The sequence below is a fragment of the Herpailurus yagouaroundi genome, unplaced genomic scaffold (assembly GCF_014898765.1).
Source record: "Herpailurus yagouaroundi ecotype Mexico unplaced genomic scaffold, PumYag 198, whole genome shotgun sequence".
Taxonomy (NCBI): Eukaryota; Metazoa; Chordata; class Mammalia; order Carnivora; family Felidae; genus Herpailurus; species Herpailurus yagouaroundi.
This window is the reverse complement of record NW_024412429.1, coordinates 15,783,828-15,811,575: the sequence shown is the minus strand read 5'-3', so window position 1 is coordinate 15,811,575 and position 27,748 is coordinate 15,783,828. Positions and strand designations below refer to the sequence as shown.

Genomic DNA, 27,748 nt, shown 5'->3' with positions numbered 1-27,748 from the left:
CCACATTCACAGAACTTTTATTTTGGTATATTGTTATAATTGTTCTATTTCACTATGAATTATCATTGTTAATCTCTTACTTTATAAACTTTATCATAGGAATTTAAGTATAAGATAGACTATTTAAGGTTTGGTAATATGCGTGGTTTCCAGCATCTTCTGGGGGTTTTGGAAAGTATCCCCGCAGATACAGGGGATAGCTGTATTGCCTTTTACATTTCTTGCATTTTCTCAGCCCTGCAGAGATTGTTCTCAGCTGTCTCAGTGCTCTAGCTAATTTATTTCTGCACAGTAACCTTCCTTCGAATCCTTACTTGGTGGCTGCTCTGTTATCGTTAGCTCTCTCTCTCTCTCTCTCTATTTATTAATTATTTTTTTAATTTGTTTTTAAAATTTACATCCAAGTTAGTTAGCATATAGTGCAACAATGATTTCAGGGGTAGATTCCTTAATGCCCCTACCCATTTAGCCCATTCCCCCCACAACCCCTCCAGTAACCCTCTGTTTGTTCTCCATATTTCAGAGTCTTTTAAATTTTGTCCCCCCTCATGTTTTTATATTATTTTTGCTTCTCTTCCCTGTGTTCATTTGTTTTGTATCTTAAAGTCCTCATATGAGCAAAATCATATGATATTTGTCTTTCTCCGACTGACCAATTTCATTTAGCATTATACCCTCTAGTTCCATCCATATAGTTGCAAATGGCAAGATTTCATTCTTTTTGATTGGCGAGTAATACTCCATTATATATATACCACATCTTCTTTATCCATTCATCCATCAGTGGACATTTGGGCTCTTTCCATACTTTGGCTATTGTTGATAGTGCTGCGATTTATAGCATGGACCCCCATGCTATAAAGGGGGTGTATATGCCCCTTTGAAACAGTGCACCTGTATCTCTTGGATAAATACCTAGTAGGCAATTGCTGGGTCATAGGGTCGTTCTTTTTTAAAATTTTTTGAGGAACCTCCATACTGTTTTCCAGAGTGGCTGCACCAGTTTGCATTCCTACCATCAGTACAAAAGATCCTCTTTTTCTGCATCCTCACCAACATCTGTCGTTGCCTGAGTTGTTAATGTCAGCCATTCTGACTGGTGTGAGGTGGTATCTCATTGTGGTTTTGGTTTGTATTTCCCTGATGATGAGTGATGTGGAGCATTTTTTCATGTGTCGGTTGGCCATCTGGACATCTTCTTTGGAGAAGTGTCTATTCATGTCTTTTGCCCATTTCTTCACTGGATTATTTGTTTTTTTGGGTATTGAGTTTGATAAATCTTTACAGATTTTGGATACTAACCCTTTATCTGATATGTCATTTGCAAATATCTTCTCCCATTCTGTTGGTTGCCTTTTAGTTTTGCTGATTGTTTCCTTCGCTGTGCAGAAGCTTTTTATTTTGATGAGGTCCCAGTAGTTCATTTTTGCTTTTGTTTCCCTTGCCTCTGAAGAGGTGTTGAGTAAGAAGTTGCTGTGGCCAAGATCAAAAGAGGTTTTTGCCTGCTTTCTCCTTGAGGATTTTGATGGCTTCCTGTCTTATGGTTAGGTCTTTCATCCATTTTGAGTTTCCTTTTGTGTATGGTGTAAGAAAGTGGTCCAGGTTCATTTTTCTGCACGTTGCTGTCCAGTTTTCCCAGCACCACTTGCTGAAGAGACTGTCTTTATTCCATTGGATATTCTTTCTTGCTTTGTCAAAGATTAGTTGGCCATATGTTTGTGGTTCCATTTCTGGGTTCTGTATTCTGTTCCATTGATCTGAGTGTGTTTGTTCTTGTGCCAGTACCATGCTGTCTTGATGATTCTAGCTTTGTAATACAGCTTGAAGTCTGGGTTAGCTCTCTCTTTAAATTTGTGAAGACCTTCCCTAAGCATCCAATCCAGAGCAGCCATCCAGTGCCTATCCCATTACTCACTTTCCATCTCTATATTGAGTTTATCACCGCCTGATGTTTCCCTGTTTATTTATTTATGGGTTCATTGTCTGCTGTCTGAACTGGGTATGGGCTTTGCTGGAGAAGGACCCCTTACATTTTGTCATGATGACTTTCTTCTACACACGGTGGAAAAACAGCGAACTGTTTGTCAAATGAATGAATAAATATTTCTCTAATATATGAGAAAAATGGGAAGCAAGTGTAGGTGAAGAGGACATCTTTTGAAGTAGAGAGAGAGGAAGTTGAGGAAATGGAGCCATATTACCTTTCTTTGTCTCTAATCATGAAGTAAAATAATACGTAGAAAAGAGGGGGGTGAGACTGAGGCTCCAAGCTCAGAATAGATCTCAGAAGAATATCTTAAGGAATCAAGAGGTTATGGAGTGATTCATGGAGAGAAAGTTATGGGACAGCTATGTGCCCAGCAGGTGGAGAAGAAAGTTCTTGGAGAGGAGGACTGGGAACTCCCAGTTCTAAATGGGTGAGCAGGAGTTAGAAGTTCCTGCTCTTGATGATAGCCATTTTCTTTTTGCTTTTTGTTCTCTCTTTTATTTTTGTAGTTTTCTTGGCCTAATTGAAGTAACAATGATGGTTAACACTTTTGAGCATCTACCATGTGTTTGACATGTTGGTAAATCTTTGCATGCATGCATTTCTTGCTCATTTCATTAACACAGGAAACCCTGAAGTGGGTGCCATGATTATTCCCATTTTATGGCTGAGAAAATTGAGGCTTACAGTGGTTAAATAGCTTGTCAGTGGGAATGCCAGGAACCAATCCCAGGCCTGACTCCAGCACGTACTGTCTTAACCACTCTGCTCTACCAACTATCTGCACTTTTCAAACACTGGTCAGGGCAGGGTTTCCAAGGCTGTTGCTCACACAGGCCTGGCTTCAAGCTTCATTGTTGGTTTCGACCCACAAAGTAAATGTGCAAATGAAGAGGGGGTGTTTCCTGGCTCTAGTCTCACCAGACCTTCTGCCCCTGGACAAGGGAGAACCTGACCAGGGCACTTAGGGAATGAAGGTTTTCTCATATCAGTCTTTCCTTTATGTGTTACATAGGACTCAGCTGCGATCCCATTAGGTCATAGACTTCTTTGCAAGGACAGCACTCTATATAACCTTTCCCATGACTGCTCTATGATAATTGATCTCCTCCCCTTTCCTACAATTGCCTGGGTCAATTTAAGTAATTTAAATTTTTCTGGGGAGATTTGCCAGTAGGTTTTTGATTGCCTTATGTTTGCATGTGGAATTCTTTTAAGTGTGACTGTTTTTTTCACTCTTAGTTTTGATATTTTCATTGTTTTATTTCTGTTGTTTTTTTTAAATATGAAATTTATTGTCAAATTGGTTTCCATACAACACCCAGTGCTCATCCCAACAGGTGCCCTCCTCAATACCCATCACCCACCCTCCCCCCCTACCACCCCCATAAACCCTCAGTTCTCAGTTTTTAAGAGTCTCTTATGTTAAGAGTGTCTTATGTTTGCTCCCTCCCTCTCTAACCATTTTTTTTCCTTCCCCTCTCCCATGGTCTTCTGTTAAGTTTCTCCGGATCCACAAAGGAGTGAAAACATATGGAATCTGTCCTTCTCTGTATGACTTATTTCACTTAGCCTAACACTCTTCAGTTCCATCCACGTTGCTACAAAAGGCCATATTTCATTCTTTCTCATTGCCACATAGTATTCCATTGTGTATATAAACCACATCTTCTTTATCCATTCATCAGTTGATGGATATTAAGGCTCTTTCTATAATTTAGTTATTGTTGAGAGTGCTGCTATAAACATTGGGGTACATGTGCCCCTATGCATCAGTACTCCTGTATCCTTTGGGTAAATTCTTAGCAGTGCTACTGCTGGGTCATAGGGTAGATCTATTTTTAATTTTTTGAGGAACCTCCAGACTGTTTTCCAGAGTGGCTGCACCAGTTTGCATTCCCACCAACAGTGCAAGAGGGTTCCCATTTCTCCACATCCTCTCTAGCATCTATAGTCTCCTGATTTGTTCATTTTGGCCACTCTGACTGGCATGAGGTGATATCTGTGTGGTTTTGATTTGTATTTCCCTGATGAGGAGTGACGTTGAGCATCTTTTCATGTGCCTGTTGGCCATCCGGATGTCTTCTTTACAGAAGTGTCTATTCATGTTCTCTGCCCATTTCTTCACTGGATTATTTGTTTTTCGGGTGTGGGGTTTGGTGAGCTCTTTATAGATTTTGGATACTAGCCTTTTATCCGATATGTCATTTGCGAATATCTTTTCCCATTCCGTTGGTTGCCTTTTAGTTTTGTTGATTGTTTCCTTTGCTGTGCGGAAGCTTTTTATCTTCATAAGGTCCTGATAGTTGATTTTTGCTTTTAATTCCCTTGCCTTTGGGGATGTGTCAAGTAAGAAATTGCTGCTGCTGAGGTCAGAGAGGTTTTTCCCCTGCTTTCTCCTCTAGGGTTTTTATGGTTTCCTGTCTCACATTCAGGTCCTTTATCCATTTTGAGTTTGTTTTTGTGAATGGTGCAAGAAAGTGGTCTAGTTTTATCCTTCTGCATGTTGCTGTCCAGTTCTCCCAGCACCATTTGTTAAAGAGACTGTCTTTTTTCCATTGGATATTCTTTCCTGCTTTGTCAAAGATTAGTTGCCATACTTTTGTAGGTCTAGTTCTGGGGTTTTTATTCTATTCCATTGGTCTATGTGTCTGTTTTTGTGCCAATACCATGCTGTCTTGATGATTACAGCTTTGTAGTAGAGGCTAAAGTCTGGGATTGTGATACCTCCTGCTTTGGTCTTCTTCTTCAAAATTACTTTGGCTATTCAGGGCCTTTTGTGGTTCCATACAAATTTTAGGATTGCTTATTCCCACTTTGAGAAGAATGCTGGTGGAATTTTGATTGAGATTGCATTGAATGTGTAGATAGCTTTGGGTAGTATTGACATTTTAACAATATTTATTCTTCCAATCCATGAGCATGGAATGTTTTTCCATTTCTTTATATCTTCTTCCATTTCCTTCATAAGCTTTCTATAGTTTTCAGCATACAGTTCTTCTACATCTTTGGTTAGGTTTATTCCTAGGTATTTTATGCTTCTTGGCACAATTGTGAATGGGATCAGTTTCTTTATTCATCTTTCTGTTGCTTCATTATTAGTGTATAAGAATGCAACTGATTTCTGTACATTGATTTTGTATCCTGTGACTTTGCTGAATTCATGTATCAGTTCTAGCAGACTTTTGGTGGAGTCTATCGGGTTTTCCATGTATAATATCATGTCATCTGCAAAAAGTGAAAGCTTAACTTCATCTTTGCCAATTTTGATGCCTTTGATTTCCTTTTGTGGTCTGATTGCTGATGCTAGAACTTCCAACACTATGTTAAACAACAGCGGTGAGAGTGGACATCCCTGTCGTGTTCCTGATCTCAGGGAGAAAGCTGTCAGTTTTTCCCCATTGAGGATAATACTAGCTGTGAGCTTTTCATAAATGGCTTTTATGATCTTTAAGTATGTTCCTTCTATCCTGACTTTCTCGAGGGCTTTTATTAAGAAAGGATGCTGTATTTTGTCAAATGCTTTTTCTGCATCGATTGACAGGATCATATGGTTCTTATCTTTTCTTTTATTAATGTGATGTATCACATTGATTGATTTGCAAATATTGAACCAGACCTGCATTCCAGGAACAAATCCCACTTGACCATGGTGAATAATTCTTTTCATATGCTGTCAAATTTGATTTGCTAGTATCTTGTTGAGAATTTTTGCATCCATGTTCATCAGGGATATTGGCCTGTAATTCTCCTTTTTTGTAGGGTATCTGTCTCATTTGGAAATCAAGGTAATGCTGGCTTCATGGAATAAGTCCAGAAGTTTTCCTTACCTTTCTATTTTTTGGAACAGCTTGAGAAGGATAGAGAAGGATAGGTATTATTTCTGCCTTAAATGTCTGGTAGAATTCCCCAGGGAAGCATCTGGTCCAGGACTCTTATTTGTTGGGAGATTTTTGATAACTGATTCAATATCTTCATTGGTTATGGATCTGTTCAAGCTTTGTATTTCTTCCTGTTTGAGTTTTGGAAGTGTGTGGGTTTAGGAATTTGTCCATTTCTTCCAGGTTGTCCAGTTTGTTGGCATATAATTTTTCATAGTATTCCCTGATAATTGCTTGTATTTCTGAGGGATTGGTTGTAATAATTCCATTTTCATTCATGATTTTATCTATTTGGGTCATCTCCCTTTTCTTTTTGAGAAAGAGGTTAGAGGTTTATCAATTTTGTTTATTTTTTTAAAAACCAACTCTTGGTTTCATTGATCTGCTGTACAGTTTTTTTAGATTCCATATTGTTTATTTCTGCTCTGATCTTTATTATCTCTCTTCTTCTGCTGGGTTTGGGGTATCTTTGCTGTTCTGCTTCTATTTCCTTTAGGTGTGCTGTTAGATTTTGTATTTGGGATTTTTCTTGTTTCTTGAGATAGGTCTGGATTGCAATGTATTTTCCTCTCAGGACTGCCTTTGCTGCCTCCCAAAGCATTTGAATTGTTGTATTTTCATTTTCATTTGTTTCTATATACTTTTAAATTTCTTCTCTAATTGCCTGGTTGACCCATTCATTCTTTAGCAGGGTGTTCTTTAACCTCCATGCTTTTGGAGGTTTTCCAGACTTTTTCCTGTGATTGATTTCAAGCTTCATCGCATTGTAGTCTGAAAGTATGCATGGTATGATCTCAATTCTTGTATACTTATGAAGGGCTGCTTTGTGACCCAGTATGTGATCTATCTTGGAGAATGTTCCATGTGCACTCCAGAAGAAAGTATATTCTGTTGCTTTGGGATGCAGAGTTCTAAATATATCTGTCAAGTCCATCTGATCCAGTGTATCATTCAGGGCCCTTGTTTCTTTATTGATCCTGTGTCTAGATGATCTACCCAATGTTGTAAGTGGAGTATTAAGGTTCCCTGCAATTACCACATTCTTATCAATAAGGTTGCTTATGTTTGTGATTAATTGTTTTATATATTTGGGGGCTCCCGTATTCGGCGCATAGACATTCATAATTGTTAGCTCTTCCTGATGGATAGACAGTGTAATTATTATATAATGCCCTTCTTCATCTCTTGTTACAGCCTTTAATTTAAAGTCTAGTTTGTCTGATATAAGTATGGCTACTTCAGCTTTCTTTTGACTTCCGGTAGTATGATAGATAGTTCTCCATCCCCTCACTTTCAATCTGAAGGTGTCCTCAGGTCTAAAATGAGTCTCTTGTAGACAGCAAATAGATGGGTCTTGTTTTTTTATCCATTCTGATTCCCTATGTCTTTTGGTTGGAGCATTTAGTCCATTTACATTCAGTGTTATTATTGAAAGATATGGGTTTAGAGTCATTGTGATGTCTGTAGGTTTCATGCTTGTAGTGATGTCTCTGGTAGCTTGTCTCACAGGATCCCCCTTAGGATCTCTTGTAGGGCTGGTTTAGTGGTGATGAATTCCTTCAGTTTTTGTTTTTTGGGGAAGACCTTTATCTCTCCTTTTATTCTAAATGTCAGACTTGCTGGATAAAGGATTCTCAGCTGCATATTTTGTTTGTTCATCACATTGAAGATTTCCTGCCATTCCTTTCTGGCCTGCCAAGTTTCAGTAGACAGATCCATCACGAGTCTTATTGTTCTCCGTTTATATGTTAGAGCATGTTTATCTCTAGCTGCTTTCAGAATTCTCTCTTTATCCTTGTATTTTGCCAGTTTCACTATGATATGTTGTGCAGAAGATCGATTCAAGTTACGTCTGAAGGGAGTTCTCTGTGCCTCTTGGATTTCAATGCGTTTTTCCTTTCCCAGTTCAGGGAAGTTCTCAGCTATGATTTCTTCAAGTACACCTTCAGCACCTTTCCCTCTCTCTTCCTCCTCTGGAATCCCAATTATGCGTATATTATATCATTTAATTATGTCACTTAGTTCTCTAATTCTCCCCTCATACTCCTGGATTTTTTTATCTTTTTCTCAGCTTCCTCTTTCTCCATAGTTTTATCTTCTAATTCACCTATTCTCTCCTCTGCCTCTTAAATCCGAACTGTGGTCACCTCCATTTTATTTTGCAACTCATTTATAGCATTTTTTTAGCTCCTCATGACTATTTCTTAGTCCCTTGATCTCTGTAGTAATAGATTCTCTTCTGTCCTCTATACTTTTTTCAAGCCCAGCGATTAGTTTTATGACTATTATTTTAAATTCATTTTCTGCTATATTGCTTAAATCGTTTTTGATCAGTTCGTTAGCTGCCGCTACTTCCTGGAGTTTCTTTTGAGGAGAATTCTGCCGTTTCGTCATTTTGAATAGTCCCTGGGGTGGCGTGGAACTGCAGGGCTCTTCCCCTGTGCTGTCTGGAGTGATTTGCGTTGGTGGGCGGGGCCTCAGTCAGACCCGATGTCTGCCCCCAGCCCACCGCTGGGGCCACAGTCAGACTGGTGTGTACCTTATCTTCCCCTCTCCCAGGGGCAGGACTTACTGCGGAGTGGTGTGGCCTCTGTCTGGGCTACTTGCACACTGCCAGTCTTGTGGTACTACTTCGATGGGATGGGATCTGGGGTATTAGCTGGGGTGGGTCTGCAAGGTGCACAGGGGCAGGAGGGGCAGGCTCAGCTCGCTTTGCCTTCTGTGGTCCGCTTCGGGAGGGGCCCTGAGGCACTGGGAGGGAGGCAGGCAGACCCGTCGGAAGGATGGATCCGCAGAAGCACAGCGTTGGGTGTTTGCGCGGTGCAAGCAAGTTTGTGACGGGAACTGGTTCCCTTTGGGATTTTGGCTGGGGGATGGGCGAGGGAGATGGCGCTTCCCAGCACCTTTGTTCCCTGTCAAGCTGAGCTCTGTCCTCCGGGCCTCAACAACCCTCATTCCTGTTGTTCTTTAGCCCTCCGGCTCTCCAAGCAGAGCTGTTGACTTATAACATTCCAGATGTTAAGTCCCACTGGCTGTCAGAACACACTCCTTCCGGCCCCTCTGCTTTTGCAAGCCAGACTTGGGGGCTCTGCCTTACGGGGTGGGTTTGCTGCCCCTCCGCCACCCTGGTTCCCTCCCGCCAGTCCTTGTAGTGCGCACCGCCTCTCCGCCCTTCCTACCCTCTTCTGTGGGCCTCTCGCCTATGCTTGGCTCTGGAGAGTCCATTCTGCTGGTCTTCTGGTGGTTTTCTGGGTAAATTAGGCAGACGTGGGTGGAATCTAAGTGATCAGCAGGACGCGGTGAGCCCAGCGTCCTCGTATGCCACCATGTTCCTCTGTCTTTGTTGGGTTTTTAAGTTTATTTTATTGGCCTTTTCAAAGAAACTGCTTTCAGGTTATTCTTTCTATTTTTTTTGTTGTTTTTCTTTTTTTTTTATTTTTAAATTTTATTTAAATCCAAGTTAGTTAACATGTAGCGTAATAATGATTTCAGGAGTAGAATTGGATGATTCATCACTTACATATAACTCCCAGTGCTTATCCCAACAAGTGTCCTCCTTAATGCCCATCACCCATTTAGCCCAATGCCAACCCAACACCCCTCCAGGAACCCTCAGTTTGTTCTCTGTAATTAAGAGTTTCTTATAGTTTGCCTCTCTCTTTTTATCTTCTTTTTCTTTCCCTTCACCTATGATCATATGTTTTGTTTCTTAAATTCCACATGAGTGAAATCATATGATATTTATGTTTCTCTGACTGAATTATTTTGCTTAGTATAATACACTCCAGTTCCATCAGCATTGTTGCAAATGGCAAGATTTCGTTCTTTTTGATCACTGAGTAATATTCCATTGTTTGTGTGTGTGTGTGTGTGTGTGTGTGTGCACCCCATCTTCTTTATCCTTATCCTTATGTTAGTTGATGGACATTTGGGCTCTTTCCATAATTTGGCTATTGCTGATAATGCTGCTATAAACATTGGGGTGCATGTGCCCCTTTGAATCAGGATTTTTGTGTCCTTTGGATAAATACCTAGTTGTGTAATTGCTGGGTTGCAGGGTATTTCTATTTTTACTTTTTTTTTTAATTTTTTATTTTTTAAAATTTACATCCAAATTAGTTAGCATCTAGTGCAACAATGATTTCAGGAGTAGATTCCTTTGTGCCCCTGACGCATTTAGCCCATCCCCCCTCCCACAACCCCTCCAGTAACCCTCAGTTTGTTCTCCATATTTATGAGTCTCTTCTGTTTTGTCCCTCTCCCAGTTTTTATATTATTTTTGTTTCCCTTCCCTTATGTTCATCTGTTTTGTCTCTTAAAGTCTTCATATGAGTGAAGTCATATGATTTTTGTCTTTCTCTAATTTCACTTAGCATAATACCCTCCAGTTCCATCCATGTAGTTGCAAATGGCAAGATTTCATTCTTTTTGATTGCCATGTAATACTCCATTGTGTGTGTGTGTGTGTGTGTGTGTGTGTGTGTGTGTGTGTGTATGCCACATCGTCTTTATCCATTCATCCATCGATGGACATTTGGGCTTTTTCCATACTTTGGCTATTGTCGATGGTGCTGCTATAAACATGGGGGTGAATGTGTCCCTTCGAAACAGCACACCTGTATCCCATGGATAAATGCCTAGTAGTGCAATTGCTGGGTTGTAGGGTAGTTCTATTTTTAGTTTTTTGAGGAAACTCTGTACTGTATTCCAGAGTGGCTGTACCAGCTTGCATTCCCACCAGCAGTGCAAAAGGGTTCCCCTTTTTTCCACATCCTTGCCAACATCTGTTGTTTCCTGAGTTGTTAATTTTAGCCATTTGGACAGGTGTGAGGTGGTATCTCATGGTGGTTTTGATTTGTGTTTCCCTGATGATGAATGATGTGGAGCATCTTTTCATGTGTCTGTTAGTCATCTGGATGTCTTCTTTTGAAAAGTGTCTGTTCATGTCTTTTGCCCATTTGTTCACTGCAAAAATTCTCAACAAGATACTAGCAAACCGAATCCAACAATACATTAAAAGGATTATTCACTATGGTCAAGTAAGATTTATTCCTGGGCTGCAGGGCTGGTTCAGTATCCACATATCAACCAATGTATACATTGCCTTAATAAAAGAAAGGGTAAAAACCACATGATCCTCTCAATAGATGTTGTTAGCTTTGGGTTCTAATTTTTCCTATTTTTTGGATTTACTTTGCTAATTTCCTATTTCTTAAAATGATTATTAAACCACACACACATATATATAATATACATATAACTATATCTGTGTAATTATATCTATAATCATATACTATTATATATAAATATATATTATATTACATATAATTATTTTATGTATACAATAAAACCTTGGATTGTGAGTAACTTGTTCTGTGAGTGTTCTGCAAGACAAGCAAACATTTCTAATAAATTTTAATTTGATAAACAAGCGATGTCTTGCAATGCAAGTGGTATGTAACACCAAATGTCACATGATCACAACTGAGTCAATGGTTCTTGAAATTCACTTTGATATACAAGTGCTTTGGATTATAAGCATGTTTCTAGAATGAATTATGCCCACAAACCACGGTTTTACTGTAATATATCGTGATACACAATATATTATAACATGTAATGTATTGCAATATATTATTCTATGTAACATATATAAAATTATACGTATAATATTATATAATTTATATGATATATTATGTGTAGTATAGACTGTTTTATACTATTATATGTCATATACATAATATATATCTATATACTTATCTATATAGATATCATTATAATTACATGTATTGTATATATGATATTTTATATAAAACTTCATTTAAGTCAGTTTCTTTTGTGACCCCTAGATTTTGGTCTGAAGCATCTTTTTCGTTGCCTCCAAAACAGTTTGAATAGAACCTTTGATTTCTTCAATTTTAAAGGTTAGTTAAGTATATATACCCTACTTTTCATGTGAAGAGTGTTTACCTCTATTTATTGAGCTTTTATTAAATTATTATCAGATCTTTTGTCAGGTAAACCTATATTTATTTTGAAAAATTCTAAACATATTCTTTGTGCCCAAATTCATGATCATATTTTGATGATGAAGTTAGTGGCTTCAGGTACTGGAGTTTATTGTAACAAGTTTCTGAATTGCTTCAAAAACCAAGTGTTTCTTCCTCCTCTGCTTTCTTCCTCCCACCTCTTTTATTATTACTACTCTAGGAAATTTGGAATAGAAGGCAAGAAATAAATTATTTTTTCTTCTGTAACTCTTATAATGATACTTTAATTGGTGGCTTCTGCTACTTTTTAAAAAATATAATTTATTGTCAAATTGGCTTCCATACAACACCCATGCTCATCCCAACAAGTGCCCTCCTCAATGCCCATCACCCACTCTCCCCTCTTCTGCCATCCACCCTCAGTTTGTTCTCTGTATTTACGAGTCTCTTGTGGTTTGCCTCCCTCCCTCTCTGCTTGTAACTATTTTTTTTCCCCTTCTTTTCCCCCATGGACTTCTGTTAAGTTTCACAAGATCCACATGAGTGAAAACATGTAATATCTGTCCTTCTCTTACTGATTTATTTTACTCAGCATAGTACCTTCCAATTCCATCCATGTTGCTGCAAAAGGCATGATTTCATTCTTTCTCATTTCCAAGTAGTATTCCATTGTATACATAAACCACATCTTCTTTATCCATTCATCAGTTGATGGACATTTGGGCTCTTTCCATAATTTGGCTATTGTTGAAAGCGCTGCTATAAACATTGGGGTACATGTGCCCCTAGGCATCAGCACTCCTGTATCCCTTGGGTCAATTCCTAGCAGTGCTATTGCTGCATCATAGGGTAGTTCTATTTTTAATTTTTTGAGGAACTTCCAGACTGTTTTCCAGAGCGGCTGCACCAGTTTGCATTCCCACCAACAGCGCAAGAGGGTTCCCGTAGAAATAAATTAATGTTACATAAATGGCTGCTCTTTGGAATAACTCTACATTTATATAGTGTGTCCTAGTGACTTTTTAAAAAGCCGTCATTTTAGGCTGGACCTTTCAGAATGCTTGCCACACTACCACTGTTCTTCTGCACTTACCTTAAAAAATAAAATGCTTTCCTTAAAGTAGCTCATTTACCCATTCGCATAACTCCTTACCCACAAGCATAACTTGGCTATTAAAAATGAAGAATTTTTTGGAACCCACACATTAAGTCAGGCTACAGTGAAACAAAATTAGCAACACTCGAGTTGTTGCCAGAAATCAGGTGAAGCTGCATTGGATTTAAGGGCTAGTTTGTCAGATTACCATCTGTGGTTGCTGCCATGGACCAGGTGGGGGCAGCAGAGAGCTGCCTCCCCTGGGATCCCAGGGTACAGGTGGAGGTGGCAATGAGTTAGGGAGTAGAGTCAAGGTTCTAAGACTCTGTATTTGAGAGAAAGGGAGCAAAGCAAGAGTGTTAGAACTATCACAAAGATCAGAATGCAAGGGAAGCAAGGATTGAAGTAGGACTGATGTAAGTCCAAGAGCTGGGTGGCAGAAGCAAAGTGAGCAGGAGAAACAGGAAGGCCAGTATGGGTGGGTAGACAGGAGGAACCAGGAAGAAGGCAGCCTGCCTCTCGAGCATTTCTCCCAGTGCCCTCCCAGCAGAGTGGCCAGGGTCCTGCTTGGTCCTGCTTGGTCTTCCAAGGACAGTGGTTCTTACTGAATAGAGATATGGGAGGTGTCAGCCCTGTATCTCCTTTGAGCTGAGAATGTAATTAAAGTTCTTATTTTATGAACAAGTATTGAAACAAGTTGAGAAAACTCGGGATGATTTGGTAGTGATCAGGGTGTGGTGATACAATTTGGCCTGGGCTCTTCCTTCTGGTTGCTCCAAAGAACTGAAGCCCTCAGCATCCTCCTGTCCATCTTTTAGAAGATTTCTCACAACCGCCCAGGAAATACACTTCAATACTCCTGTTTACTTACTGGTCTACTCCACTTGAAACATCATGCTCTCCCCGTGTGGTCTTGTCATAATTATCTTCAGAAATGGTGCTAATTAACAGGGCCAACGCATGGGCACCATGCCCTTCCCTGCTTTGGCATCCTCACACACTGCATTTAGCATTCCTTGTGGGAAGGCATTCTGGAGATGCCTTATCTGTACCCTCTCCATCTACCCCTTACCACTCAAGTAAGCTGCCTCACCAGAGAATCCGTCATCCAATAAACAACACTACCAAGTCCTAGCAGATGGCTGCTTATCTCAAGACACAGATAGTCACCAAAATCCTAGCAGTGAAAAGAGTTTTCTATAGTCCCTTAGAGCTAATTATAACAGAGTTGGAATCATGGAAGGCAATTTGGAAATGGAGGCCGAGCATGGAAAAAGAAAGACAAAGGCAGAATACAAGTTCTTATGAAGGAAGGAGAATTTGGGTTAGGCTGTAGATGTAAAACTGTACTTGAGAGAATGGATGGGCATTTTCTGGGTAGTGAGACACCAACGAACAAAGACAGGCACTTACTCTTAGCTGTGCCAGAGACAGCCTGGCTGCCACTTTATCCCTCAGAGTAGTTAACCTTTTCCTGTCTTTATCTCCCTCTTTGTAAAATGGACACTCAAGTGCTTGCTGACAATGTTTCCAAAATCTTTCCTTAAGGTAAGATAGAGACTGTTATTGACAGCCCAGTGGTTCTCTGAGTGAGGGTTACTGTGCAAACAGAACATTCCATTAATGAAGTTCAGGGTGTCCAGTTTTTCTTTCGAGGGTAAACACATGCCCAGTGGTATTGACTCATTTTGCATTGTTCTGTCGCATTGTTTGTAAATCTTTTTAATTATTACCCTGTATTTGTTCTCTATTGTTTGAAAGATGCTTTTCAAAGCTGGATATAGAACTTCAGTCCCTGCTGGTTTTGTTCTTTTCCACTTGGCAAAGGTTGATTGATTTTATTTTTCTTTTGGCCTGTGTCTCTTGGTGGCTTGAAATGAGCGCGGCTTTTTTGTTTTGTTTTGTTTATTCCTTTACCCACACTGTCAACAACAGAACCACTCTGGGAATGGGGTGCACACAGTAATTTCTGCAGCAGGGTTTACAAAGGGAGGAGGGCTTGGTGTAAATTTGGATACTCTATTGTTTTAGCTTTATTTTCTCAGATGCTACAACTGTTTTTTGGGAGTTATTCTTTTTCACAAATGAACATTCACTTATTCTCTCAAGTGGTACTCTAAGCCATGTTAAACCTGTTAACAAATCAATGTAAAATGTTAAAGCAAATGGGGGCTCCTGGGTGGCTCAGTTGATTAAGCGTCTGACTTCAGCTCAGGTCATGATCTCATGGCTCTTGAGTTCGAGCCCCACCTCAGGCTCCGTGCTGACGGCTCAGAGCCTGGAGCCTGCTTTGGATTCTCTGTCTCCCTCTCTCTCTGCCCCTCCCCCACTTGCACGCTGTCTCTTCTCTTTCAAAAACAAATAAACAATAAAAAATGTTAAGGCAAATGTAATGAAAGAAGCAAGAGTAAGCATATAGAAATGGTAAATTGGGGAACTGGCTCTGTTGTGGCCTGGTTGGATTATACGTGTATGAGGTACATGAATAGGCTTGAATAGGACAGATTTATAGAAATGGAGAGGAAAGATCTGTCCTTCTTAACTCTCACTGCACATTAGAATCACTTGGAGATTAAAAAAATGATGCTCAGGTCTCTTCCCTGAAATCAGAATGTCTTAGGGTGTGATTTAGGCACAGACATTTGTGTGTGTTTGTGTATGTGTGTGTGTGTGTGTGTGTGTTTTACAGAGAGAGAGAGAGAGGGTGCAAGTGAGCAAGGGAGAGATAGATAGAGAGAGAGAAGCAGGGCTCGTGCAAAGTGGGACTCATGCTTCACCCAATGTGGGACTCGAACTCATGAACTTGAGATCATGACCTGAGCCAAAGTCAGATGCTTACGACTGAGTCAGTGAGGCACCCTAGGCACAGACATTTGTAAAGACTCCTCAGTTGACAGCCAGGATTGAGAACTACTGATGACCAGTAGAAAACCACCTCTCAGAAGTGTCTCCAGGCCGGAGGTCTTCGCCTTGTACCAGGTACCTGTCTGGGCCAACATACATTTTTGGATTTTACCTAGCTCTGAACAGACCTCCTCTTCTGGCACTGCTCCTGTGCTATCTGGCTCTTCCTGAACTTTCAAAAGTACAGTTGACCTCTTGGAGCACTTAGGATACGGTGAAAATGATGCATCAAATAATATTGGTGGCCTTTATTGAAACTGTAATGGAGGAGCACCTGGGTGGCTCAGTCGGTGAAGTGTTCGACTCTTGGTCTCAGCTCAGGTCTTGATCTCAGGTTCATGAGTTAAAGTCCCATGTTGGGCTCAGCGCTGGGCATGTGAAGTCTACTTAAAAAATAAAGGTCCTGGGGCGCCTGGGTGGCGCAGTCGGTTAAGCGTCCGACTTCAGCCAGGTCACGATCTCGCGGTCCTAGAGTTCGAGCCCCGCGTCAGGCTCTGGGCTGATGGCTGGGAGCCTGGAGCCTGTTTCCGATTCTGTGTCTCCCTCTCTCTCTGCCCCTCGCCCGTTCATGCTCTGTCTCTCTCTGTCCCAAAAATAAATAAACGTTGAAAAAAAAAATTAAAAAATAAAGGTCCTGATCCAAATGTGGAAAGACTGTTTTTTGAATGTGGATTGTATGTATATTTTGCACATTAAAGGCAACGCCTTCAGTCTGTCTTCTCCCATGCAATTTAAAAGATGCCACACGTCCCAAATGTGAACTGCTTCCTTCCCTTGATGTGGCCTAGAAGTCCCCTATTTAAAAGAACTCATGTTAGCTTGGAAAGGCAATTTATAGACATCTAGACCCATTAATTTAGTTTCTATCTGTTAGTCTGTTATACCCAAAGAAGAGCTCTCTGAGAGAATGGGACTCAGAAAAGGTAAATGTGTTTGGGGTAAAGTGGGAGGTAAGAGCCAGGAGCAGGGCAAGCAAACCCCAGCGAAGCCAGATCACAGGGGCATAGACAACCTGAGAATAGGGAGGGCAGGGTCTCTAAGAGGCTGACCGGAAGAAAAGTGATTCCCACGTTCAGGGCCACCAATCTGGAATCATAGTCGCCAAAGTTTTAAATACCATATATACCGATGGCTTCCAAATTTATATTTCCATCCAATCCCTTTGCCTTGACCTTCAGTTGACAGACTGCCATATCCATTTTGCTTTCTAAATTGGCATCTCAGATTTAACCTGCCTAAAACTGGACTCTGGAACCCTGTCTTCCCCCAGATCTTTACCAGCTGGGGTCTTCCTATCTTGGCAAATGATAACTCCGTGCCAAGATTCGGGAGGCCAGCATCCTGGGAGCCTCGCTTCCCCTCGCCTCTTTCTCTCACTATTGGAACATCACATATATAAGTGAATACGTTGGCTCTACCTTTCAAGTGCACTGAAAAAATAACTCCTGATGTGAGCACCGTCGGTTGTCACCTGAATTGTGGCTGTGGCTTCCTAATTGATCCCTGCCTCTCCCACCTCCCCACCCACACTCCAGTCTATACTGATCAGTTTTTTTTAAGTTTATTTATTTGAGAGAGAGCAAGAGTGCAGGAGGGGGAGGGGCAGAGAGCGAGGGAGAAAGAGAATCTCAAGCAAGCCCTGTGCTATGAGCATGGAGCCTGACATGGGGCTTGAGCCCATGACCATGAGATCATGACCTGAGCAGAAACCAAGAGCCTGATGAGCCAGCTGAGCCATCCAGGAGCCCCTATATTGATCCGTGGTAGTGAGACTTCTAGAACATGAGTCAGATGATGTCAGTCCTGCTCAGAAGCCCCCAGTGGTTTTCCATTGTACTCTGAGTAAAAGTCTATCCCTCATTGGATGGCCTGAGAGGTCCTACCCAACTTGGTGCTCCTTCACCTTTCTCCTCCCCTCCCCTCCCCTCCCTTCCCCTGCTTCCTCTCCCTTGTGGAGTTAATTCAGCCACTCTCACTGTTCCTGGGTGTGCCCAGGACAATACTATCTTGGCACTGGCTGCTGTTTGGGCTGCCGTGTGCCCAGAATGCTCCTCCCCCAGACAGCTGCTTGCGTCCTCACTGTCTTCAGGTGTTTGTTCGATGTCATCTCATGTCGCCCTGTCTGATCGCCCTCCTCAAAAGTTCAACCCTTGCCTGGGTGGCTTAGTCGGTTAAGCTTCTGCCTTCAGCTCAGGTCATGATCTTGTGGGTTTGCAGGTTTGAGCCGTGTGTCGGTCTCTGTGCCGACAGCTTGGAGCCTGGACCCTGCTTCAGATAGATTCTGTGTCTCCCTCTCTCTCTGCCCCAACCCCCTCACGCTCTGTCTCTCTTTCTCTCTCTCTCAAAAGTAAATAAACATTAAAAAAAAATTTTTTTTAAAAGTTCAACCCTTGCCCTTGTACGTGTCTCCTTCCAGGCTTTACTTCGCCTCTGTCCTTGTCCCTGTTTGGCTTTCTCTGTATATTGTATTTATTGCTTATCGTTTATTCCTCCACTTTCTGCACTAGAATATCAACTTCACGGGGTCAGGGATTTTTGTCTCTTTTGTTTGCTGCTATGTCCCCAACACCTGGAACTTTGCAGGTACTCAGTAAAGAATTACTACATGAAAAAAATGAACCGGTGTCCAGGATAAGCTCTACAATCCCTTCCAAGTGACTGGGTTTGCCTTGCTCGTCTGTGGACCCGGTCTTGGCCGTATGCCGTTGTCTCTGGGAGGAAGGACTTCCCAGCCTGAGACCTGAGGCTCCCGGGCCTATTGTGCCACCCCCTCACCTGTCCTGTCCCCGCTGGAGCTCTGCCAACCGCCTGAGCTCGTTGGGGTCCTGGCTCGGAGCCTTCACTCGTAGCACTGAGCTCCATGTGCCTCCGGCTCTCTGCACCCACCCCTGGCTGAGACCCTGCTTGCACTCGTATTCTTACTGCTTACTTAAACAAGCGCCCCTTTCCCTCACCAGCTGCTCCTCTTCGTGTTTGTTGGTTTGTTTGTTTATTGAGAGAGAGGGTGAGCGTGTGCAAGCACGGGAGGGGCAGAGAGTAGTGGACAGAGGATCCCGAGCAGGCTCTGCAGGGACAGCAGCAAGCCTGATGAGGGGCTCGAGCTCGCGAGCCCTGAGATCGTGGCCTGAGCCGAAGTGGGACGCTCCATGGACCAAGCCACCCAGCCACCAATCTCCTGGAGTTTTTGATATATTGGTCAACCCCAGTCCCGCCTGAACATCCATTTTAATAATTTTTAGGTACACTTCAATTGGTTCCTCCCGGCAGACCGCATGAAATGTGATTCTTTCTAAGGATGCATTCTTGAGAAGGTGGAAAATGTGCTTCAGGATCATCCGAACGTCGTTGCTCTGAAACCTGCACGAACAGTGTGTGGCCAAACTCCTTACGGCCTCGACAGGGTCTCCTGGGGGGAGGACACCGCGGTAGGGGTCGGGGGGAAGGTGGGGAGGGCCCTGCGCCTGCCATTTGTCTTGTGGCTTCCTCTAGCTCTAACCCTAACCCCAGAGCCCGGGGCTCACAGAAGCTTCTGAGGGCAGCAGTGACTCTGGAAACTGGAGGTTGTCCTAGACTATTTCACAACACTTCTCTCCAGAAAAAAAAAAAAAAAAAAAAAAAAAGGAAAAGGAAGCAAGCCAGCCTCATTCTCTTCAGCCTCAGTGTTACATAATCTAACATTTCCCTTGCTGGTTGAAATGAATATCCTTTCTCTGCCTGGATAAATAGGACACCGACTCTTCGGATAGGCTGCTTCCTCTGTTTAAGCGCTTCTGAGGGATCCGGCTGCTTTTGTTGGGTTGGTGGTGGCCCGCGGCTCGCAGCAGCTGGGCCTGGGCCAGGTCTTGCCTCAGGGCTCCTTCTTGGAGTGTGGATTCTGCCCAAACACCTTTTAAATGTCTCAACGAGCAGCGCACAAAGACCCACTGTGGCGGTTGTGGTGCCTGGAAGATGGCTCACTCGATGTGCTGGGACCGAGCTCTGGCCGTTCACAGCCGGAAGTCTCCTGTTGCTCCTTACACACCTCCCTGGAGGGTAGAAGCCCCCCTAGAAAAGGCACTGGAAACGGAGAGTTTAATAGACCCGGAGTTACAAACACAGCCGTATCAGCCGTCTGCCCTGCCTTCACTGGACAACTGTTTACTTGATAACTTGGCACAGGTCTTCCTCTACTTACCTGGTTTATGTCTCAATAAACCCATCCTAGGTTGAAAATATTCTAAGTCAAACGTGCATTTAACACACTGGTACATCTTTTGTTTCCTCAGAGACTAAGCGTTACTGGCTAAAGGATAGAGTTGGATCTCTTTGGGGGTGATGTCCGGGTGTTACTCATTCTAAATTCCAGGAGCTGCTTTGTGTAACAGGTGGACACGGCTGGAGAGACCTCAAGTTTGGAAAATCAAGATCTCTTTGGAGTTTTACAGGGAAAACGTTCAAAAACGAGAAACTGACTGTCCCAATTTGTTTTAGAAGAAAAGTACAAGTTGTAAAACTTTATTAATCTGGTAAAGGGCACTGATTTTCAAAAGGAAAACGAATCATTTAGGCAGTGTTAAAATGTCAAAGAAACAATTATGTGGTAGCGGAGTAAACATTCCATTTACAATGATAAGCCTGTTCCTTCAGTAGTTCTTAATCTTGTTTGGGCTTCTTAAAGAATCAGATGAAGTTTCCAGACTGTTCTCAGAAAAATGCAGATGTGTTTATGTGTTCAAAAGATTGGATACGGTTTCAGGGCCTTCGTGGATCTTTGCTTTAGAGAGTGGAGTTAGCAAACCAGTAAAGGCTGGAATGCCTTTATGAAAGAGATATATGAATGTACAGTAATCAACCAAAATTTAGTTATGAGGAAAATGATGTTAAAGACATTAATTGCCAAGTAATGGCATGAAATCATGTTTCTGTTATTATCTATTTTAAGCATACTTTACGTTTATGGTGACCTCACGCTTGCTCTTTACATGCTATTATCTTCCCTTTGAACTTAATGCCCAAACTGTGCAATTAATTATGTTGTGTCCTGTCTCTGATGTAATTACCTAGTTTGGTTCCTTGATTCCTACGTTTTATCTTTTACTCCTTGTCCCTATTTTAAGAACCTTGAAGGTATTGGAGTTTGGGGAAAAATAGTTTCCAGTATAGATTTTGACATTGCAGAGGAAGCTTTCCAAACCCAGACAGGGATGTACTTGGGGCTATTCAGTGCCCATAAATGGTCAAGCTCTGCTATTCCGTTGCTCAGAGAGCACGGTGAAGGTAGGTGTCTCGGCCACTGGAGATGACAGAGTGATGTGGACTGGAGATGAACAGGTCTTTCCATTCTATTGAAGTTCTATTCAGGTTGACATTTGTTTGAATGAAAAGAAGAATCTGTCTTCCAGGCACTGTGTGAATTACCGTCGTGAATCTGGATGGGGTGAGATGCATTCCTACTCCACTGCCGTCATTGGAGGTAGGAGATGCGGGAGATACACAAATAACTGGGGCTAGACTGAATTTGCCATTTATCTGAGAGTGTTATCAAGTGTCCAGTAAAAGTATGTTTCCGTTCTGATGCATCAGTTACCAGGGTGTCATACAATTCATCTGTTGAAGTATCGATCTCCCTTCCCAGATGCAAGCTCTTCCGGGTCAGGTCTGTTCATCTTTGTCTGGCAGAGGAGATGCTTCCTAAGTACTTGTTGCCAGAAAGGAGAGGTGTAAGCAATGTGCTGTGGGGACTCAGGTGGATGAGAACAGGGCGATGTTGAACAATCACGAAAGGCTGCATGGAGAAGGCGATCTTTGAGATGAACCTGGATGAAGTGGTAGGATCATAACTGACCTGGACAGGGAAGAGGCAAAAGAAACTAGAGACCAAGGCATAGGATACTGGAGGTGGGGAGGCTGGGCCCAGATTAGCAGGGAGGAGGTGGGTGGTTTGTACTGCGTTTGTCAGGAGGGTGACCTGGTGAAGGTGTGTTCAATTGGTTAGAAATGGGAGAGACCAGTCAGGCACCCCTGCACGGTCCATCCAAGAGCTGAAGAAGGCTTAAGTAGTGCGATATGGACAAGGAAACAGAAGGGATGGAGGCTGGAGATACTTTGAAGGTGGAGTCTGAGGTCCTTGTAATCCACAGTTCTCTAGGATAAGCCAGCCCGGGGCAAAAATAGGAAGAAAGCAACAAAATGAAGTACTATTTTTCTCGCTTTGCTCTCCATCAACGGTTCTGCAATCTGCAGCCCTTTCAAAATCTTCCTCCTTGTGGTGCCTGGCGAGTAAGCAGGTGCTGGAGAACTTGTCACGAGTGCTGAGCCTCACTGCAGGCCTGAGGAAGCCACAGGATTGGCCAAGGTTGTTGCTGCCAGTGCCCATTAGAGGAGCCAACATGGGCAGGACCCACTTGCTGCTAAGGTGGCTGGCCATATCCTCAAGTGCGGAGTATTCCTCACTCCTAATTGTTATCTAGGTGAGGCATCGAGGCTTCCCTTTGCACTCCGTGTCTTACAGAGATCTTTTTCAGCCTTTAATGGCAATCTCCCCTTTTGCTATGATTCAGGCATTTGTGCTGATTGGGCAGCTGATGAACTTAGTGACCGATCCTGTGCTGTACTTAAAAATCGTTGTCTCTGTCCCTGGCTCCTTGAACTTGGATGAAATTTGTGGAGTTCTCTTTTCTCCTTAGAAGTACGCTTTAGTAGTCGATGAAAATAAACTACTGGAAAGGGCTACCACTCTCTGAATCCTGGCTGAGACTTTGCTTCTGAGGAGGAGTATGCGAGTTTGTGTATCTATCTGGCTACTGAGTCGGGTGGTGGCTAGAAACTGGTATTTGGGGAGAAGAAGAACTAAGGGGCAGGATATTTTGGGGAGCAGGAAGGGTCAGAGAGCTATTTTCTGTGCTCAGTAGAGTGAATAGCTTTTCCATTTAAAATCATCGTATTCCTCAGATGTGATTTCTTTTGTTGCCTCAATAAATATGAAAGCCCTCTTCTAGTAGAATTTTTTTCAATAGTTATTTCTTCACATGGGATGTTTGTGGCTTGATATATATCTTTTTCTATATAAAGAAGAGGCATGTGATTTAGGAAGGCAGGTTTAAGTCTTCCTAAAGATGAAGTATAAAGTTTCATTGAATTTGTTGATTTTTCTCCATAAGTTTCTTCTGTTTGAACTTGTTATCTTAAGAAAGATAGTTCTTATGTATGTATGTATGTATGTATGTATGTATTGGAAGAGACTATCTTTATCCCTATCAACTTCAACTACAGGGCATCGATGTTGATTAAATGACAGGAGAAAGAGTCATCAGGCATTAGTCATATGACTAATATGTTTTCAGATATCCCGGACCTGTATATACATTACACACAGGACTGTTGGGTTTTGCACCTTCTGCTACAAAAACTGGCACCCGCAGTCCAGGATGAATGTTTTAGTTACACTCTTGATGGGAAGGAACAGAGACTCCCCTGGATGCCTGGTGATAAGGGTTAGCAGAGAATTTGTATGACGTCCACAATCTCACTAGTGACCAATGCATCTATAGCCAGACCCTGCCATGTGCTCAGGGCCTCAGTGCCCCGTATTTGCTCATATTGACACCCTGGGTTTCTCTGTTCCCCCATAACTTTACTCGCTAAGGGCTTTTGCTTACTGTGGTCTCCAGTCTACCCCAAAACATTCTTCCTGCCCGTGTGCCTCACTAGCTCAGTCTAGGTTTCCAAAATTCATACTCCAGAGAGCTTGAATACAATTGGTCAAGTTCATCTTTTCACAGTAGGTCATGTCCTTGGTCACTGCTTATCTTGGTTAGTTTCCTATCCCTGGCCCATTTAGCTGTAACCTGAGGTGAGAGCTGAGGGTCATCTGGATGTGAGTTGGTTGTTTCAGAAACAGGATGGGGGAAGGACTGGGCAATTTACCTTAGAAAGATGAGCGAGTGGATACTCAGGTACTAACTGGTGTTTCAAGGCAAACAGAGTTTCAATTTTGGTTGCTTTTCGTGAGGAAAACCAGAAGTTCAAAGCTGCTTTTATACTGTCATGGAATTCAGATAGTGTTTAGAGCAGTGCCCAATGGAAACATGTTTGCTAATGAGGACAAGTGAAGAATTTGGGCCATTATCGATGTAGTTGAGTCCCAGTTGAGTCTGCTGTCATCTGGGCTGTTAGACAAAAACACACACTCCAAATCAAAAACCTGATTTTGATTTTAACCCGAATCACCCGGATCACAGCAGGATTTTGCTTGAATGACCCAGACAGATTGCATCAATTTTCTGCTTTACTTTGCTTGGGGAGACCGGGCTGTTAGTGGTTACTTCTGGAATGAGAAAATGTATTAAAAAAAGGTTGGAACCTGGAAAGATTTCTAGAATAGTATTATACTGTTTTACTTGTTCTTTTCTTCTTACTTGTTTTTTTCATTATTCAGCCTAATCTAGTAATCTAGTATTCAGTCTAATCTAGTAATCTAATTTAATTAGAAAATTGTCCTCAAGAGAGGTGTTTTTTTTTTTCCTATAAGAAAGCACAGGATATTTTAAAACAGTGTTAGTCTAAGCCGACATTTTAATTTTTTAGTGAGCTTTTTAGAATGATAAACTTTAAGATGATTCATAATAACACTTCAATATCAATCTATAGAAACTATTCTTAGCCATCCACTGATAAACTTGGGTGCTTATGTCCTGAGTTTGAATGCTGACTCCAGCTCTAACATCTTGGCATCCTATGGTTTCCTCCTCTGTATGATGGGTTTGTGGTAGTACTTACCTCACTGGGTTGTTGTCAAAGTGCTTAGAACAGTATGTGACTTCTTGTATGTGTCCAGAGACATTTTGCTACTCTTTTTTTCTTCCCCACTTGAGAAAGCACATATTGGCATGCAAATAAATGCCAATCATGGTCTTTTAAAGATAATTAATCTAATTTGTATTTTATAGGAATTTTACAGTCTACATTTATATTTTCCAATGAAAAGAAAGTAATCGATAACCTTCAGTTTAGAACCCACCAGCTGTCCTATTTTGAGAACTGTTGCTGTAAGTGGTTTTCTTCTCTGTGTTGATGGGTACATTGGATTTTAACAGGTAGCTAAATGGTATTTGGAAAGCATAGTTCATCCATTCTGGCAAATAAAATAATTGAAGGATTTCATGAACTTAGACAAAGATATTTTGCTTTTAAAATGTTTAAACTGTTCAAAACATCTTACTGAAGAACTTACCTTTCTCCAGAAACCCTGATAAAAATAATTAAAGGCTAATAAAACCCCGATGTTGCACTAGTACGCGTGATTGTTCTTTTTGTAAGTGGATCTTGTTGAAATTTGTGTCTCTTAAACCAAAATTAAATACTGGACATATTAGCTGAGATGTTCTGCTCTACATATTCTGGAGAAATTAATTTCAGACTGATTTGCATATTCAAATTATATTATGGGCTAACTCACATGTATAGAGGAGACTGAAGACAGTTAAGATCCTTTATTTCAAAATGTTTTAAAGTGTTGATTATGAGAATTTTGATTTTCTTTCTATCCTAAGACAGATTAGAGCTGCATCCCCTGCCCTACAGATGTCAACCTGCTCTTGGAGGTTCTAGAAAGCCCAGTAGCAAGATAGGCTCCTTCATCGTCTCCTCTATCATTCTCACTTCCAGAAAACCTAACCTTCCTAAGACCTTGAAGAGTAGAAACATCTAACATATTTCTAAAAATCCTTTACAATAAATACTATGTGAAGCACAGCTGGCTTTATAAGCTATTACCATGTCAACATTATTTCTTTAACTTCAATATACTTCTTAGCCCATTTTCTATTTCAGGATGTTTATCTCCGTGTAAACAAAATGAAACACCGCACAAACTCTTAAATGGCTGCGGGAAATGCCAGACAGTTAATGGAAAGATCAAATGACAGAAGGAATGACCTAAGAGTTGGCGAGAAGCTGAGTCCCTGCAGGTTACTGAAGTCAGGAACCTAATTAATCAGTGACAAGAATGCAGTGGGTTGTTGAGTCAATGGCTGAATGGGAAAGTTATAAAAATGCTCGCAGAAGACATGTCCTCACTCCTGCGCTGAGCTGTAACTAATTTTGGATTAACAAAATTTATGTGCTGATTGAATGCTTTCTTTTTTTTTTTTTTCCCCCAACTCGACATGCCCGTCTAGACCTCAAACTTTATTAGTAGTGAAGAGAAAAATCAGCTGGATTACTGAAAAAAAAAAATTCAGGCAGATTAACAGATTACTTACCCTTTGTTAAACGTCTCTCTTGCCTGAAGTGCTAAGAAAGTGAGGGTCAGGTCTTGTGTGGAGAAAGGAAGACCGCCCCCTCCTCTGTTCTGTACAGGAGAGTTTCCACTCCTAGTCAAATGGTGGTGCTAGTTCTTTATTTTTGACTTGCTGTGTTTCCTAATTTCATGGTCATAACAGCCTCCTGTCTACTGCTTCAGAACGGATTTCACCAAAACTGAAAATGCAGTCTCCATGCTCAGAAGCTTCTTAACGGGCTTGAAAGGTTAGTGTTCCTTTCTCTTGTCCATTCTGTAGCATAAGAAGACAGTCTTTGAGTGACATTCTTCTCCTCGAGTAGGTACTCCCATTTCTTTTCCTCAATGTAAGTTTTTTCTTCTTGCTATATGTGCTACTATTTACAAGCGTGATGTAACTTTAGAGCTTCCCTCTCATGTTAAAAGATGTTCATTTTTTTCTTAATGCTCCAGGGATATTTGCTCAGTTGCTGGCAAGCATGACTACGGCATTAAAATGTTGAATCTAAACTTGGTACAAAGTGGAAACTCACTTTTGGAATAATATTCAGCTGAGTCAGAGGGCAACACAGCTACCCTTTCCTCAGGCTGTCTGCCTGCCTCAGATAATGTACACTTACTGGATCCAGTCCTAGCTCTGAGTACTGTATTGTAGAAAAGGGCTGGACTTTTAGAAGTTCTTAATCAGGCTGATCACAGGCTAGCACGAGCACGCTACCTGTTTTCTTAAACTTTGGTGGCATAATTTACGTTGAGCTTGAAGTCAGCAATCTGAATAAGCCATTATTGGTTTCCCGTCGCAGCCAAGGTTTCTGAAAAGCTACGCAATCTAGCAACACAAAAGCGAGACAGCCCGCCTTCAAATTGCCCTGCGATTTTAGGCAAGTTCATTTGAGTCTTGCTGCCCCAGTCTGCTCTCACGTGAAAAAACCAGTGGTCATTTTTGTTTTCGGCGGGATGGTGTGTGCATCAGTTCCTCCCCCACATATGGCAGCGTGCTACTTGAGTAATGATGTGGCAGTCACAAAAGACAGGGCAGGATACTTTCATTTTGGTTAGAGGAATGCCACACGTTTCAGGAAATGTGCGTTAAGTTGTAAGTTTCAGGCTTTGTCAAGAGGGTAGCTGGTTTCAGACATGCTCACAGAAGCCAACGTGATCTTTTTTCTTTTTTTTAAATAAGGGTTGGGCTTTATCGGGACTTGGGATCATCGTACTGATTCCTGTTCAAATTTCTGTTGGCTTTATGGGCCAGATCTAACAGGCTTGCAGAGCAACTCCTAACACGATGTTGCTGGGAAAGTCCTCTGGTTTTGAATGTGGCGTATATTAATGTTATGTATGATGTAGCTTAATGTTGAGCATGAACTTATGAATATGAGGTAGAAGTCTTTGGATTTTATCTTAAAAAGCTCAGAGCGCCAAAAGAAATGAAATTGGACGGGAACTTCTGAGACCAACGGTTCAGAGCCCATTTCTACTCCATACAACTCCTTTGTGTTTCTCAAAAGCAAATATTTGCTCCCATTTTGTTACGATCCTATGGAGACCTGGGCACGCATGGCTATAAGACTTCAGAGGTTAGATGCAATGCTGCAGAGCTTGTTAAGTTTTCAAGGAAGCTCGGAATAA

The 27,748-nt window shown here is 41.7% G+C and overlaps 1 protein-coding gene and 1 long non-coding RNA gene across 2 annotated transcripts in view; one reads left to right on the top strand and one right to left on the bottom strand.

Annotated features, from left to right (window-relative positions):
- Window positions 1-24,026: 24,026 nt before the first annotated feature.
- Window positions 24,027-26,200, bottom strand: LOC121013304 (uncharacterized). Its single transcript, XR_005782625.1, has 2 exons — window positions 26,100-26,200; window positions 24,027-24,163 (listed from the first exon to the last, which is right to left on the bottom strand). It is a non-coding gene; the product is annotated as an uncharacterized LOC121013304 (long non-coding RNA).
- A 74-nt stretch (window positions 26,201-26,274) lies between these two features.
- Window positions 26,275-27,748, top strand: part of ESR1 (estrogen receptor 1) — a 393,295-nt gene continuing 391,821 nt past the window's right edge. Inside the window, exon 1 of the mRNA XM_040448867.1 lies at window positions 26,275-26,364. The gene's annotated coding sequence lies outside the window, so the exon portion shown is untranslated. The remainder of the gene's footprint in view (window positions 26,365-27,748) is intronic.